Consider the following 18,029-nt stretch of genomic DNA (forward strand, 5'->3'; position numbering starts at 1 on the left):
TAAAGCATTTCACCCGACATCAAAAGATTAACGACCTCATGCTTTAGGGGGCAACTGTTATAGACATTTTTGGGCACTACAACCCCAATCATAAATGTCCATAAACCAAGGGCTCCTAAGTCCCTAAAAGTGTTGTTCCAACCCCTAAAAGAACAAGGTCAGCTGATTACAGCATCTCCCAGAAGTTCTCCATGAAAAACTACTCAGAACTAGTCAAAACTGGACCATCTCACCTGCTCCATGGTCAAAGTGCGCTGCATCCTACCTAAACGCACACGGGAGGTGCGATGCATACTGAAAAGCCCTTCTATGGGGTGCGATGGGCAAGAGTGGACAAATGGCAGGGTCAATCTGTGAGGTGGAGGATCATGGAATCTTCCAGAAACTTCTCCTGTGACACTTGCCTCTCTGCATTCGCCCATGGATGAGTAAGAGATCATCAATATCCAAGTGGAATCAAGAACTATCAGAGAGAGGACACTAATAAAATCTCAAAAGCTGACTCACCCCCCTCGCAAACATCTATATATGGATCCCTCATCCTAGAGATTCAAGGGCTGGAATTTTGTATCTTGTAAGGAAGTGCTGCTGGTTTCTTGGTGTAACATCATAGTGTTGGGTGATCTAAGCTTTTCATGAGGTGAAGAAGGGCTTTCTTGCTGAGAGGATGACGCTGGGTCAGAACAATTGGTTGTAATCCTCTTTGCTATTCTTGATTATTAATAAAGCTATTCAAGTTTTCCTCCACATTCTTGTATGATTGATGATATATGCATTTGTGTGGTCAATATATATCTGGTCCTATATTGTTTATGATTGTAGATCTCTGTTCTTGGATAGTGTTATGCTGCTTTGATTCCACAGGTGCTCTTTGAAGCTGGGTAGACGAGGAAGCGAGTGGCAAAGACCTATCAGAAGGGAGAGGAATCAAGCAAGGAACCAAGCGCAAGACAGAGGTTGGTCTCCCTTTTCCCCCTCTTATCTACTTCTCATAAAGGAAAACGAAAGTGGTTTTAGTTTGTTTGTTTCTAAGGTAGCTACCAGCCTTAGTGGGACTAGCAGCTCTGCATAGACACTAGATTTCCCGATAACAAGATTTGAAGCGTAAACATCCATAAATTGTTGTTAGGGTCATGTGTCACTAGTGACTTAAGTAAGATATTTTTGGTACACCTTCCAAGAAATTTCATACTAATAGTGTGGCATAAATTTTGCATACAGACTTTGATTGAGGTAATTCTTGTATCGTTGGAAAGGTCCATGTGTGTAGAATATGAAAAAAAAATGCAACATTAACGCGTCAAAATTTTACCCCTAAAAAATGTCATTTAATGCCTCAAAATGCTCTCGGAAGACTTCAAACCCGAATTTGGCAAACTGGTCCCATTGGTAAAAATGGTCTTGTGAGTTGATTCCTCCACCTTTTCCACTCTAAAAGCATCGAGATGAATGAAAAACTAAATAATGACCTAATCCATATTAGATGCCTTTGTAATTTCAAAGTAATTACAAAGTCTCTCTCTCGAATTTTGAATGACTACATCCAATATCTATTTGAATGCCACCAATGTCCAACCACAACACTTTCCATGTCTACTAATAGTTTGTTGTCCAAGTGTGCAAAATTCAACCTAGTAAATCCCTTGTGAAGTCACAAGTCACTGTTAGTACTAAAAATGTTCTACGTTTTTTTATTTACATTTAGTATGATCGAGCAAACAAATCTATAAAGTTTTGTGTTAAGATAAATATTTTTATTTCTTCATGTTGTAGACCACTTGATTTGTCGGGTTCAGTCTCTATCAAGTCTTAAGTTCAACTCTCATGGGATGGTTTATGGGTAGGAGATTTTTTTTTAACCATAGTGAATCAATAACTTGTTGGAGTAATTTATGCGAGACCCAAGATTACACCATTCTGTTGTCCCATGATCATACTTAACGTTTGCCACTATAATTTGTAAAAATAAAAACTATCCCAAAAGACATCCAAACTTTAACCTCACATAATCTTAGTAACGACATATTAGAACTCACATTCCCATTAGACCTAGACCTAGTCTGAATATTACATAATATTAGTTCCTACTATGCCTAGACCTAGTCTATATATATATAGACATACCTGTCATTATTCTCCAAGAGCTCGTGAGGTGATTGGTTGGGTTACGCCTAGACCTAGTCTATATATATAGATACCTGTCATTATTCTCCAAGAGCTCGTGAGGTGATTGGTTGGGTTACGCCTAGACGTAGTCTATATATATACATACCTGTCATTATTCTCCAAGAGTTCGTGAGGTTATTGGTTGGGGTACGTGGAGTTTGCTGCTGCTAATTAGTAATTGGATATTGAAGAAAGTAGATACTATCCTTTGAAGAAAAGATATTTGACTTTTAGAAAAATGTATACTTTTTGGAAAAAAAACGTTATTGAGTAAGAAAATGCCATGTTCTTAATCCAATATATATTTTCAAATTAATTATGTCGCGAAGCGTTGGCTACAAAGGCTATTTAACAGGATTTTTATTTGAAAAAACCTCTCAAAAATTACTGCATGACCATTTCAGGAATTACTGCACTGCATAGTGACATTGTCATTACGCTCAAAAGTATGCTAATCATAATTAGCTACGGAACAAATCTCACTTTTTGTTATTTTCTTATGGTTGTAGTTTTTTTGAATAGAAAATTATAAAATGTTCACACAACAACTTAAATAAAGCTTGACTACTATACCACCAATGCTGGAAGAAGCTTGCTTGCGGCGGAAGTTTTGACTATGAAAGCAACGTTCATGGAAGGCTCGTGGAAAACACTAAACTCATATCTGGAGTCAGCCCCTTAACCATTCAAAATGAAATCCCAAATGTTGTGTCAATTAGAACGATGGCGGTCCGAGAAGATTAATTCGTGGTACCTGGCTACTTACTTCAATGGGTTGCTTATGAAGTACAGAGTTTTTTGTGAAATGCTGTGTCATGGCTTTTGTATTTTATGGGTTTCTATTCAATGCTTGAAATTTGGAGAAAAGTAATATGAGATGTTTATTGTAGGGTTTAAACTTTAAAGGAATTTATGGTTATGAAAGTTGAGATGCTTTGGTGAGTAGTGTTTCTGTTGTTGTTGGACTGTGTTTAATGATAGGAGTTTAGGAATTTTACAGAGAGCGTGTATTTGTTTTGACCTATGGGATTTATTGTAAGGGCTCATGGTGTTTAGGGAATTTCAGTTCAGATGTTCAGATATGGTGTTTGTATTGGTGGGTTGACTTTTTTGTGAAAATCTGAGTTCAATTGATTTACGCGGGGTTCGTCTTCATGTAGTTTGCATAAGGAATTGTATATATGAAAAATTCAGAGTTGGAGCTGTTTTGTTATGGTTTGTTTTGATGGGTTGCCTGTAATGTCATGAATTTACAGAAATTTCACTTGAGGGGTCCCGTTACGTTTGGTTTGTTATGATGGGCTTATGTATGATGGGAGAAGTTTCGGTGCGAAGAGCATGACAAAGGGGTCCATGATTGCTGGAAATCATTGTTTCTCATGTGAAGAAAAGCAAGGCTGGCTATCAAGGGCCGGGCTTGACTACTCTATGGGTTTAGGTGTGTCATTCTGCCAAAGTTATAGTCCATTTTGCGTAATTATTATTAAATAGTCTTTCAGTGAATGGGATAGATCTTAGCAGTTCTAATCATTATTGCATGGTATAGAGTCTAGATATTTCAATGTCAAAGTGGGTCTAATTATTGTTTGTATATTTTGTCATATCCAAGAGATTTGATCCACGGGATACGGCTAACAAGCTAGTGGAGAAGTAGAAATTTGGATTAAATTATTCAAACAGAGATTTCAATGGATCAAGTTTCTCTGCAACCTGGATTCCGTTTCCATCCCACTGACGAAGAGCTAGTCAGTTACTACTTGAAGAGAAAAGTTCGTGGACAACGTTTTAGTTTCAATGCAATTTCCGAGATTGATCTATATAAGCTTGAGCCTTGGGATTTACCAGGTGATCTACTTACTATTAGTCTCTCAGTTTCTCAATTTTGAATTGCTTTCCCAAAAAGTTACATAAGCATATGGATTTTATGAGAGAATCAATTATGCCATATGAAATTTGAAGGTGAACTTGTAGTCAAAGAATATACCTAAGATTTCAATTGGTTTGAATCTACAGCGAAATGAAGTTGTAGTCAAAGAGTATACTTTGTTAGGATTTCAATTGGTTTGATTCTACAGTGAAAATGAAGTTGTAATTCTCAATTTTTGCTGAAGATTAATAATAAAATCTTTATCTGCCAAACTGGTTTTCCATACATTGGGGTTTTAGGACAATTTGTGCAAAAATATTGGTATTCACTATTTTGTGTTACTGTTATTATTTGTGAAAATTGCAGTAGTGATTTATTCGGTATTTGCCACAATTAATTTCTGAAAACAAGTAATCTGCATAAGATATGTAATTAAGGAAATTTCTCATTGCCCCTCCAGAGCAAAGCGTTGGGTCAATTGTTTGGAATCTACAGCTAGATCTGAGTGTGGGTTGTTTTTAGGTTGGTTGGTTGAGATGGGTCGTGCTTAAATTTTTGAAAAATAAAGATTAAATTGTGGATGCTTTGCAGGCAAGTATTAAAAAAACTAAGAAATTTGGGGAAAAACTATGATTAAATATAGTATTGCCTAGATTTTGCTTAGCATAATCTAGACCATGTCTGGTCTTTAGTGCTTATGTAAGTTCCATTATCAAGTCACTACCTGTCAATTAAGACGTGCCAGGTTCTCACCTTCTCGTATGATATTGGATGCAGGCAAATCTTGCCTAAAGAGCAGAGACTTGGAATGGTATTTTTTCAGTCCCAAGGATAGAAAATATCCCAATGGTTCACGGACAAATCGATCAACAAAAGATGGTTACTGGAAAACGACAGGAAAAGACCGAGCTATTTCTTCAGCTTCAAAAACAGTGGGGATGAAAAAGACACTAGTATACCACAGAGGACGAGCTCCCCGTGGGGAAAGGACCAACTGGGTGATGCACGAATTCAGACTTGAAGGGAAGGATTTAAAAATGTCCAACATAGCTCAGGTAGTAAGCATTATTAGACTTCACAATACAATGTGCGTGTCAAATTGGGCAGTGGATTTTTCTATTCCGTATTTGCTTCCTGTTTAGAATTTATCAGCATGATATGCATTGTTAATAGCTTATTTGGGGACAATCCTTTTTCACAAAATTGGTTAGAATTCTTTAATTTACGATAGTATATATTATTATATTCAGAAGAGAGTTTCATTACTGACATGACTATTGCATAAAATTGGCAAAATTATTTAGTCAGTTTCTTGATTAGAATTCTTTGACTAGTATAAGATTGTAGACAGAAGAGAATGGTTATGAATGACATGAACAGTAAAATATCAATGAAGCAAGGTTACCAAATGAAGGACTCTAATGCAGCATACTGATGAAATTCAGGAATCAAAGAATTGGCGATGTAGAAATTTTGAAAAACATCTATGTTACATGGGGACGTTTCCCTATTCCTCACAAGGAAGGAAACCAACATTGCCTGGTACTTCCCAAAAAGGGCATGTGCCTCTCCCCCAATAATGGGGAGTTTCACTATGAGAAACCATTAAAAAAAATTAGAAAGAAAATATAATATAAAAAAATATCCAAACAAAGGACAACACTTGATGTCCATAAATATTGCTTGGAAGGATTGTGGAGTTGAAAGAATGCTGCAGCAAACATTACTTGCCATTTTGGATCTCAGAAAATGCAGGCGAGAACTGGAAACCAGATGCAGTTGCTGATTTGTAGCTGGGAATCCTTGTTTGCAGCTGTAGACATCATTTTCCTATTGTGGGCGGCGATATTTTGCTGTGAACAGTCATTTTATGCAGTGGGCACCATTTTCTTTTTGTGGTGCTTTTGCTGCGACTTTCCCTTCCCCTTCTTCTTTGGACACTATAATGCATAGTGCCCCCTCTTCACTTGAGCTTGCTCAAGTCCTTTCCTGGCTAAGAGGTTGCCCCCCCAATGATATCCTTGGAACCCTTCCCTTTGCTCTTCTTGGCTATATGAACCAAGGCCAGGTTCTCTTCTCCATCTCCCTACTTGCTGACCTTAGACTCTTCCCGAGTCTCTTCCTAGATGTTGTCATCCCAAAGCCTTTCCCAATTAGGAAGGTGCTATCGAGCGTAGATCCCCTTGAGAAATGGTTCACAAGACATGAGAAAACCAATCAGTGCCACATTTACAAACTTTACGTCTTCCACTTTCTCCCCAATGGCAGCAAGTTGATCTTTCGTGTCTGAGTGATCCTCATGAAGAAGCTGGTAACATTATTAGGTCTTGACATCTAGATGGATCTGAGCTCATTTCTCAAGATCATCTTCCTGTTCATGTTGTCACTTTGGAATAGGTCCACTAGAGCATTAAACATTTCCCTGGTAGTCTTCTTTGCCACATGAGACCCCAACAACTAAACCGTCTCAGATCTGTCCCTGGGAGACAGACTAGGTCCTACAGATCTCAGCAGTACACAAACTCCCCCAAACAACGAGTTAGTGGACAGTCCATACCTCCCACTGACCCTTCATTAGCCAACAAACTTTGTGGAATTTTTTTCAGTGCTCTTTAGTCAGTTTCGGATGTTAGGAGAGACGGGTCTGATCCTCTTCGACAGGGCATTCCATACATTGTATCTTTTATGTTCCTGCATTGTACCTTTTATATTCATGCATTGCTAAGTTGCACGAAACGGGGAAACGCAGAAGCGAAACGAAACGGGGAAGCGAAACGAAACGCGACCTCCCCAAATTTTGGAAACGGGGAAACGCGAATATATATAATAATATATATATATATATTAAAAATATTTAAAAATTATTATTATATATATGTGCAATCATAAAGCATGAATGATACATTTACTTACATAAACATTTAAACATTAAGATTAAATTTACATCACATTTACTACCTGGAAACCCTAAAAAAAATTAAAAACAAATTAAAAAAAAAAAAAAAATTAAAAAACAAGTGTTTTTTTTGGGGAAACGTGGCACGTACGGCCTGGAAACGCGTTTCCGTTTCGTTTCCGTACGGAAACGGACCCTGTACCTGCGTTTCCTGCAACTTAGATGCATTGTATTTTTTATAGGAGACCGTTTGGTTCTCCCGCATTTTCTGGACATCATTGTACTCAACAGTCCCTTTGACCTACTTTGTGGTCATTAGTTGGACATAAATACAATTATCTTATCTGGGCTTTGATGTCCTTCTTCATATGAACTATCTTATCTAGTAGATCCGTTGGTTTAGAAACAACCTTTTTAGTAGATTCTTAAAGGTCACCTTCCTTCAGCAACAAGGTAAGACTTGCCTTCTAGGGTGGGAAGTTGGATGCTCCATCCAACTAGTCCTTGAACTTCAGACTGATTATTGCCATCTCTAGATCTAATAATTATGCTTTGTGCTAAATCCTTCTAGCACCTTCAAGAATAAAAGTTGTTGCTAATTTATAGATCCGTTGGGATCTCCTCATGGATTTGTCTCGGTCCTTTGAAACACCCACAAAAATAGTTTTTCGGCCAAACCCTTGACTTGTGTGGTTTCCTTTTCTCTCTCTGAAGGGTGACCTCCTCCAATCACTACTAGTTGCAAGGTGGTATTGCCCTTCATACCTTTTGCATGTAAACTCTATGCATACTTGCGTCACCTGTGTTGGCTATATGACTGTATGATTGTCTCTTTGCATTGCTATTGTTGGCTCTTTGATTGCTTTGATGTTTTTTCTTTGGTTTTTGGGATGTCCTTTTTACTTGCTAGTCACTTCTGCAGTCTCGACAATTATCCTATAGTGTTGGCCCTATACTCGTGGTCACATCTTTCTTGCAACATTCACTTTACTGGCTGATGGCAACTCCTCTCTAGCATTTGCCTCTTATGGCCTTGGCGACAGGTGGCTCCGCTCTTCCACTCGTGGTTGGACTCCTCTATTGGCTATTTCCTTTGTGGTTGCTTGAACTTGCAGTGACAACTCAACTTGATTCCTTTCTCCTGTGCACCTCATGACTTGTGGCTTGAGAGCAGTTGGATTCCTCAGACCCATGGCTTTGCTCTATTTCCCTGGCTGCCACTTCGACGCTTGCCGCTATTGGTAGTTGGGCTAAGTTTTCTTGTGTGCAGTTTGACTCTAGTTGTGGGCTCAATTGTTGGGTATATTCTTTGATCTCGTTGTTACTTGCAAGTTGCGTGAGCCTGCGATTGGCATGCGACTGCATCGTACTGCCCCTTGCCAACTGTGTCTGTGGTGACTGTTATAATACCTTGCCAACTGTGTCTGACACATTGCTACCTTGTCTCCTTGATGCATGACTCTTGGCTGCCAGTTGTTGTGTTTGTTGACAGCTAACACACACACACATATATATTTTAATTTTGAAACCTTTTTCTTGTAGGCTACCAACTGCATGTTTTAGACGAGCTTCTCTCTCTTTCTCTATCTCTCTCTCACACTAATTCTTTTATTTAGTTGATTGAGTGTTTGTATGGGCCAACTTTTTCTGTACAACTTGACATTGGTACGACTTTGCCACTTGCACAAACAAACTCAACATACGGATGATAATTCCGTGTCGCTGCCTCATACAGTTGTGGAGAACCTAGTCCCTACGACTTGTGTTCGAATCTGGCTTCTATGCAATTCTTGAATGTCGGTCACTCAAAGACAAAGTTGTGATACCATGTTAATTTCTAACACTAGTAACTTGACAATGTATTCCCTAGCAGATTCTTTGCTGTAAAAACAATTATTATGCAGATCTACTACATAAAAGCACAACTAGAATTTTAACATCTATAACAATGAAAGGAAAATTAAACACCAATGTGATAATCACACGCACACAAGATTTTTTCCCCTCAAATTATTTATGCACTGAAATAACTTCATAACTTATAAGGGCTCTTTTCCTGGGATACCAACCCTTTGAGGAAAATACATACAACAATAAGTCTGGAATTGATCTAGTTGATCAAACCCTAGATCTGTCCTTCGATCTTGTATGGTTGACCTAGATCTCCCTTGCCCCTTGCACCTTCCTTAAACCCTACACATTTGAATGGAAGTCCTTCTCCACCCAATCATTGAGATCTCACTTTCACGTTTCTTGTGTTCAATATGTGTTGCTTCTTCTCCCTTAGTCTAGCCTTCCTTTTATAAGTTTGAGTTATTGGCCGAATCCACAACCTAATCTCTAAAGTGATTGATGGTTGAGATTGAATTTCAACCTCAGTTGAGATCAATAGTTGAGGTTCATCTAATTCATTAAATGCAAAAAACCTTTGCATTCCATTAGATTAACTCACTTTATCTTATAAAAGTCAATACTTCAATAATTAAAGCAATTACTTGTTGAGATTGGTAGCTTGGGAGATACTCCAAACCTTATGGTACAGGGTTGTGGAGGAATTGCCACCACAAAGTCACGTGTGGGCTAAGAACCCTGACGTGGGGGTTTTGCACCCAAAGTTGTGGGTATGAATCCATGTGGTGATTTGATGACTTGGCACATGGAGATTGTAGAACACCCTTAATGGAGCAAGGGGCAACAAAAAGCACCAAGAGAGCCCTTGTCAAAGTTGAGATATGAATTTTTATGTGGATTTGCAAAAAGGTTTCACGTAGGCTTGACATGAAATAAGCCCCTAAGGGCTAGTTGTTGCACACCCTAAGAAAACATATAAATAGAAGAGTGGAGCAACCTCATTACACATAATCCTAAGTGCAACACATCAAAGATCATCTCTGAAATAGAAGCAGATTTGAAGTAGCCTTAGCCGAAGTCAAGGAGGACAAGTTTTGTATCGTCTTGGGACTTGTTTTTGGTGCGAGTTTCTTTGGATTTCAAGCCAAGGATTTGGAGGTGAAGTCTGGCAGTTTTGGTGCATTTTTGAGCTGCATTTTATCTTTGATTTAGGCCGTAGACCTACTGTGTAAATTGCAGAGGTCAGCGCCTCTTTTGGAGGACGCTGAGAGGTCTAACATATGCCACAAGCACAGGAAATAGTAGCGAGCAAGTAATGCTTGTTTTGAAGGGTAAAGTGCAGGGTTTCTAGCAGAGTATTAGAGCTAATGTGTGCCCTAACCAGGGCTGATAGAACTCAGTGAAAGTACACAGGAGCCAAGGACAAAAGGAACAGAAAACAAGGTATGTTTGTCTCTTTTTGTTGATGTTTTGCTAGTGGCTAAAAGGACCAGATTTGGACAATTGTTGAAGGTCATCTTAAGGCTGTAAGGAGGGCAACAAGTAGGTGATCTTGGGAGCCATAAGTGCAGACCTTGAAGGACTATAGATCTGCTAGGAGAGGTGGATTTGAAGAAAGTTCAAGGGTTGATATTTGAAGGACTAAAGAAGGAAGTCAAATGAGGAGTTTGACAAGCCCAAGTCTGCTGAAGAGAAGGATGTCTTACAGTGATAAAGGGAAGCCCTCCATGCCCTAAGTTTGCCTCATTGGAGCAGCACAAGAAGGCAATAGAGGGAAGAAGTCACTAAGCATTAAGGAGCAACAGTGGGCAGTCTCGAAGTTGTTCACAAACGGAGTTGTGAACAACTCAACACGAGTTCCTATGTGTTGAGTCAATTGATGGATGAATGATCAGCTAGAGGGTAGATTGGAGAGCTGTGTTTGGTGACCTAAAGGAGTAGGACCATTGATAGAGGCAGAGATGCATATTGGGAGCAAAAGGACCAGTAGATGTGTTCAGGGTACGACCAAGAGGAGCTGTGATCGTGCACTGCATCAGCTAGACAGTCAGTTGTATCTTGTTCAGGGTAGATTAGTTGTCATAGTTGTTGACACCAAACCCTAGTTTGTATTCTTGTATTAGTGATTGTATGAGGGCCATGATCCCTAGTATAGGAGCCCTAAACTGTTGTATTATAGATTGATAATATAACGAAGTTGGGTTTTTAAAATTTTGTAAAGAGTTGTCTATTTTGTGCACTAGTTGATTTATTGTTATTTATATTCCATTGTGCAAAGTAGTTTGTTGTGGCATTTTGATTGGTAGTGTTAGAGATTCTAAGACCCTAACCTAGATTCTCTAGTGCCATGGAAAAACAACATTACTAAGGTTAAAGGTAAATTAGGCAACTTATGCCTGGACACTTAGGCCTATGTGAAAATACCTGCTCGAGCTACTCTCATCATTGATACATCTAATGGTGAATAATAACTAATTCTCTGTGGAAAAATGATTAGCAATACTAAGTTCTATAGGAGTACTAAAAGGCATCAAATTGATGAAGGAGTTCCCCAAGGTACCCTTATCCACTGTCTTTGAGCTACGTTAGCTATCAAGGAGATTTGTTGTACGTGTATCTTTGTTTTCATAAGCGAAATATAACTCAAAGAATTAGTATATCATTCCTCAAGTGTGCGCTACTTCTCTTTATTGACTCACAAGAATTCTTTTGCCAAAAGAATAATAAAATCCTCAAGGAATGAGGTTGAATGGGCCTCTTATCTCAATTGATTGGTAAAAGCAGAAAATATGCTTTTCTTACCTTATTCATTGAATATAAACATCAAAGAAAATTCACTTTTCTTGTGTCATCCATGAAATGAAACATCTTGCTTTTCACTAGCTTTACTTGTGACAACCTTTATAGATAGATTAAATGAAGATTAAATAAATCAATCACTTTACAATTTATGATTTTAAGGTCATAATCCGTGAGAATTTAGCTACAGACATGATTCAGATCCACTCCAAGTGTTAACTCGAGACACAAACCAATAATGAAACACTGTTCTTTAACTCCTCACTTTTCCATGCAAAGGAAACCCAAATCGCACCTCAATTGTTCGTTAGGAACCATGACTAGTACCTACACCTGCCAAATAAATAAATTTACTAATTATGAATGTGCATGCAAAAGACATTCTTCTCAAAGAAGCAAAAAGAATGAAAGTGAAAACTTTGGCCCAATGACATGTTAAAATTGGCAACTAGGGCCAAACTCCACATGGGTCATCTTATTTATGACAGCTGATATTTTTCTTAGATTCCTCTCTTCGAGAGGTGTAGGATTGATCTAAAGATCATCCGATTTCGACATGTACAAATGAAGTTATGAATTTATTTTAATTGTGGACAAATTATCAAGGTCGACCTCTTTTATATGTCGGCTCACCTAATCCAGTAGTCGCGTTTCTTGACCCCCACCGATTGGGTATATATAGAGGTGCTTTCTCCCTCATTTGATTGATCCAAGTGCTCATCCTCTCCCCTGAAATAGGACGACATTTGAGGTAGGATGCAAGTGGCAAGGGTTGAGTTTATGATGAGATCCATCTCTATTTAGGGTTCAATATTCTTGGGAGAAAGAGTCGTAGGTCTGTGGCATCATGCATGGAGGATAGGAGGTTTGTTTGGGAAACGCACCTCTTGATTTTGGGTATAGATTTCCCGTTGAATAGAGCCGCAGTTAGAGGAATGCTTGTTGGATGGTTTTCTGTGCTATTTGGTGAGGTGTATCTTTGTTACAGGCCGCAAGCCTAAAGGCAAATCTGGGTATGATTTAAGGTGATAATTATCTCTGTTTTGGGTCCGATTTGAGTAGAAAGGGAGGCCAAATGTTTTGAGGAGAATCTGGATACCTGTGCATGGAGTTTTGAGGACTGTCTTTCCTGTGTAAAGATGTCGTAGCCCTATTCATTGTGTGCAGTCTTGGCCGCAGGCCTGTAGAGGAGTTTTGTTGGGACTGTTGTCCATAACAAGCTGAAACAGGGTGCCATATAGAGCAACGAAGGAAGGAGGGTCTTGTGGAAGGAAAGCCGCAGTCCTCTAGGTGACTGTTGGAGCAGTTTTAGGGTTGACATATTTTTGTGGGTGCCCTAACCAGTGAAGAGCTACAACAGTATGCCCAACCAGAGGTATGTTGATGTGATAGTGTTGATTTGATGCTAGTTTGGGTGGTGTCCTAGTGTGGACAAGTATAGAAATCTCCAGCCCTTGGTGCCAGAATTGCAGTTTCATTGAGTCATCTTCATGTTTAAGAGCTTTGATGTCAGATCTTCTATTTGGCAAGTCAATATTGACTTTAAATCATTGTACTCTATCTCTCTCTCTCTCTGTGCTGAACTATTGAAGAATATAAGAAGAATTGATCAAGGGTTTCCCCACATTGGGGTTTGTCCCTGGCCGATGTCACATCTTGTGTCCTTTTGTCTTTGGCTTGTCTTCTACAGTTTATGTTTATGTTCTATCTGCATTTTACTATCATGTTGATGTGATTGCTAATCTGGATATTGATATTGGGCTAATAAAGAAATTGAAGTAAAATTGCTCTAAAGCATAGAACATACCATTGTTACCTAAAATTGACATGGTATCGGAGCTAGGTTGAGGACAAGCCCAAGCTAGAAGGAATGGAATCACTGACAAGCTCGTTGGTAGTTCTCCATGATCTCCTCTCTCTTCAAAATTCAAGGCTTCATCAGAAGGCAGAATATTCCTAGGATCGAGTTCCTTATGGCATTAAATCAAATTTTGGTCAAAATCTCCAGCTATATTTTCCACGTAACAGCAAGACTACTCTCCTTATTTCTAAGCATTTGTTTGTTGCAGAAGGTCGACTTTGGAGATTGGGACTAGCCCCTTTGAATTTATAGTACTTGTTTTGGATAAATAGATCATTAGGCATATCGTTGGAGAAAGCTAGCTGATTTGAAAATCACTCGTGAGTGATCTCAGTTAAATAATTAATGAATGAAGGTATTACAGACTCATGTGCTGGTGTGTGTCTATGTTATCTTAGGCAACAGATCGATCAGATTGCAAAATACACAGACATTGGAAAATGGAAAACAGTAAGAGAACACAGTAAGCAAATACAAGAACACAACACGTTAATAAGGAGTTCACCCTATTCTCCAGGGCTACGTCTCCGGTCTAGCTTTCAATGGTGGCCTTCTTTTATTGCGTCTTTAAAGCAGAGTTTTTACAATGAGGAGCTCAATTTGAGTCTTGTGAAACAGATAATGCTTGGTAGGGTGGTTCTTGGATTCCCCAAGCCACTAGAGCAATAGAATCTTCCTTACCAAGTCTCGACCTCTCTGGTCTTTAATGGGATGAGTCCAATCTGGTACTCAGTTCCCGACAGATATCCTCACAGGGATCGCTTGAACCTCTTAAGCCTTCTGTCTGCTCGATGCTGCCTTACGCTGTAGGTTAGCTCGGCTCTCTGTTTTTTCTGCCTCTTGCTTCACTGTGTCTTTCATCTTTTCTTTCACCGTTTTTCTTCTCTGGTTCTTCCCCTGTTCTGTTCTCTGTCTGTTCATGGCTTAAAGCCAATATGTCCTTGACTGTTCGTTTCCTCTTCCGCCCCTTCGGATTGCCTGCTGCTGTTCGCTTGGAGTTCCCTGCCTCTGCGTCATCGCCAACGTCTCACAGGGAAGTGGCCACTTGTCCTCTCACGAATTGTGCCAGCTCTTCCTTAAATGATTCGGTATTTTGGTTACGTTGTGAAATGATTCATCCGCCAACTCAGCGATTAAATCGGACTTCGGACTTTTATATGCTATAGCTTATTTTCCCTTCAGATCCGGTTTCTCCATCGGGCGCAATCTCCGCCGTCAGATCTGGAGCCCCCAGATCCTACGGTGTTCGCTCTTATCGCGCAGTTGACTTTCTTGACCGTTAGCCCGCGATGAGAGCGGTTTTCTCTCTCATCCGCTGGACATGCGTCGTGCAGTGTATGGAATCGCTCGTACCTCTGACAATTCCGCTTACTGCCCAAAGTGCCTCCAATATTTCGTCGGCTTTGGAGCGCGGGACCCGCCTTTCGCTTTAACGCTTTTTCCTACGGTTTCCCAGCCTCCCATGCGACCGAGCGCTTGGGGCTTTTCCTTCTCGAGGAGCGCTTAATCGCGCATCAGAAACGTCCTCCGTTTTCCAATCGGTCTTCCTAATTGCTAGTTTGCGTCCTGCGCGGTCTCCATGGGCCTCGGTTAGCGCGCTTCGACTGAGGTCCTCGTCGTTCCTTGCTGGCTACAAATTGCCACTGTCCAGAGGTCCTTCCTGATAGCTCTTTGTTCACAAGTTTTTGAAGTCTATCCTGATTTGATACAGTCATAGAATTTTGATAATTTTCATGGATCCAATTCGGATCACGACCTTCCCACTGAAAAAGCTTTTGGACCACCAAAAGTTGGTTTTCAAGCATCGACTAAGTGAGGGTACAATTGTCTCACTTGTCCAATCTCTATCCACTTTGCACTGCTCGGCTTTGAACCCTTGAGCCCAACTCTGAGGTACTCAACATCTCCCCTGTGCGTCGTCCTCACCTTCCTGTCCAGAACTGTGTCTTCCTGTAATTCATTAAGATATTCAGGTAGCAGGTCATCAATAGAAGGCAATTGACTCTGCTCTTCGAGATCCTCAATTAGTGAAGGTTCAAATAATCTCAAGCAATTTGCATTTACGACTGAGTAGATGTGCATGTAAGCTGGTAGATCAAGGCGAAAAGCATTCTCACCAATCTTCTCAAGTATCTTGAAAGGTCCATACCTGATAGGCTTTAGCTTTTTACCTTCACCTTGCATCCTATCCTTGCTGATATACAGCCAGACTTGGTCACCAACTTGAAAACTATGCTTCATCTGATGCTTGTCATGCCTTGCCTTGTATTTGGCTTGGCTCTTTTCCAGCTGTTCCTGTATTGCTTGGTGGATCTCTTGGATCTGTTCAATGAACCTAGTTGCCTTGTCCACATCACTTTGTCCCTCAACTGTGGTGTCTTTACCAAAGACAAAATCCAAAGGAGACCTTGGTGTGAAACCAAAACAGGTCTCAAAAGGAGATCTCTGTGTAGAAGAATGTTTTGCTCTGTTGTAAGCATATTGCACATAACATAAATGTTCATCCCAAAGCTTAGGATGCTTGCTGCAATATCCCCTGAGCAACTGGATCGCTGTCCTGTTGACTACTTTTGTCTGGCCATTAGTTTGTGGATGAAACGCTGTGTTTTTCTTCAGTTTGGTGTCCATCAGTTCCCACAGACTTGACCAAAACTTCCCCACAAATCGGGTGTCTCGATCCGATACAATGGAAGTGGGTAATCCAAAATGAACACATACATGTTGAAAGAACAGTTTTGCAGTTTGTTCAATTGTAATTTGCTTACAAGGTATCAAAATACACATTTTGCTAAACCTATCCACAACAACATACAGATAATCATGACCTTTCCTAGATTTAGGCAGTCCTCCAACAAAATCCATGGAAACACTTTCCCAAGGGTGAGAAGGAACTGGTAATGGAGTGTAAAAGCCTAGTTTTCTATTGCTGGGCTTGCTCTTAGCACATATAGTACACCCTCTTACATATCTAGAAATTGTCTCGTTCATTTTTGGCCAATAACAAAATCTTTGTAGCTGTGCAACTGTTTTACTTACCCCAAAGTGACCTGATATTAGAGAAGTGTGTGCTTCTGGAATTATCTTTATTCTTTCAGTTTGTGGACTGTATAACTTCCCACAATGGTATAAGAGTCTGTCATTTACATGATAATCCAATTCTTCTAATCGTTTGCCTTGACTTAAAGTTGCATATACATCTTTAAAGTCTATATCTTGAGCATATTGTTCAATGTAGCTCTCATGTAACACAGAATTATGCTTAAGTATAGTAGATGCATTTATAATGGGTCTAAATAACATGTCTGCAACTTTATTATGTATGCCCTTTTTATATCTGATGACTAAATGAAACTGTTGTAGAAAACCCATCCATCTATAATGCCTTGATTGCTACAACTTAGTTTGGGAGTGTAGATATTGAAGTGGTTGATGATTAGTATGTATCACTGTCTCTTTGCCCATTAAGTAATGTTTCCACTTTTTCACACTCTGTACTAATGCATACAATTCTTTATCATATGTAGGATAGTTAACTACTGCAGAATTAAATGTCTCAGAATGATAACATATGGGTTTACCGTGTTGTGTCAACACTGCTACCATGGCATAGTCATGGGCATCCGTTTGGATCTCAAATGGTCTTTGAAGATCAGGCAGTGCTAGTACAGGTGTTGTACTAATCTTTTATTTTAAGGTGTCGAAGGCTTTCTGCTGTTTGCCTCCCCATTGAAACACCTTGTTCAATCCTGTTAAAGCATGTAAGGGAGCTGCAATTAAGGAAAAGTTAGAAATGAACTTTCTCCAATATTGTGCTGCTCCTAAGAAGCTTCTAACTTTTGTAGCAGATTTGGGCTTGGGCCAGTTTACAATGACTGCCACTTTAGAGGGATCTATCTTCAATTCACCACCCCCTACTATATGTTCCAAATAATTCAAAGATGTTTTGCCAAATTCACATTTTGAGAGTTTAACATAAAGTTTTTCTCTTTTCAAAACATCTAGTGTCTGCTTAACATGCTTTAAATGTTCTTCCCATGTTTTGCTAAATATCAGAATGTCATCCAGATACAAAATAACAAAATCATCAAGAAAAGGTCTGAGTACATCATTCATTAATCTCATGAAAGTAGCAGGAGCATTAGTCAAGCCAAAAGGCATAACCAACCACTCATACAATCCCTGCTTTGTTTTGAAAGCAATCTTCCATGCATCTTGTTCTGCAACTCTGACCTGATGGTATACACTATGCAAGTCTAACTTGGAAACATAAACATCTTCTTTCAATTGATCTAAAAGATCATCTATGCGAGGAAGGGGATAACGATTTTTGATTGTTATCTTATTCAGTGCTCGGTAATCAATGCACATTCTACACGAGCCATCTTTCTTTCTCACCAAGACGATTGGTGACCCACATGGCGATGTGTTAGGTCTGATAAATCCCTTCTCGAGCAACTCCTGCACCTGCTTCTTGATTTCAGCGTTCTCTAAAGCGGACAACTTGTACATTCCAATGTTAGGCAATGGAGCATCTTGTTGCAAAATAATATCATGCACTATTTCTTTTTTGGGTGGCAGACCTTTAGGTT

The 18,029-nt window shown here is 39.5% G+C and overlaps 1 pseudogene across 1 annotated transcript in view; it reads left to right on the forward strand.

The window, feature by feature from the left end:
* The first annotated feature begins 3,133 nt into the window (after positions 1 to 3,133).
* LOC149219129 (uncharacterized) overlaps positions 3,134 to 18,029 on the forward strand; it is a 32,247-nt pseudogene continuing 17,351 nt past the window's right edge. The window contains exons 1-4 of the transcript XR_016249217.1: positions 3,134 to 3,262; positions 3,423 to 3,604; positions 3,776 to 4,011; positions 4,811 to 5,088. The product of XR_016249217.1 is annotated as an uncharacterized LOC149219129 (transcript). The remainder of the gene's footprint in view (positions 3,263 to 3,422; positions 3,605 to 3,775; positions 4,012 to 4,810; positions 5,089 to 18,029) is intronic.

Source organism: Pinus tabuliformis, chromosome Q (assembly GCF_031772625.1).
Source record: "Pinus tabuliformis cultivar Carrire ecotype Pingquan chromosome Q, CPIR1, whole genome shotgun sequence".
In the NCBI taxonomy this organism is placed as follows: domain Eukaryota; kingdom Viridiplantae; phylum Streptophyta; class Pinopsida; order Pinales; family Pinaceae; genus Pinus; species Pinus tabuliformis.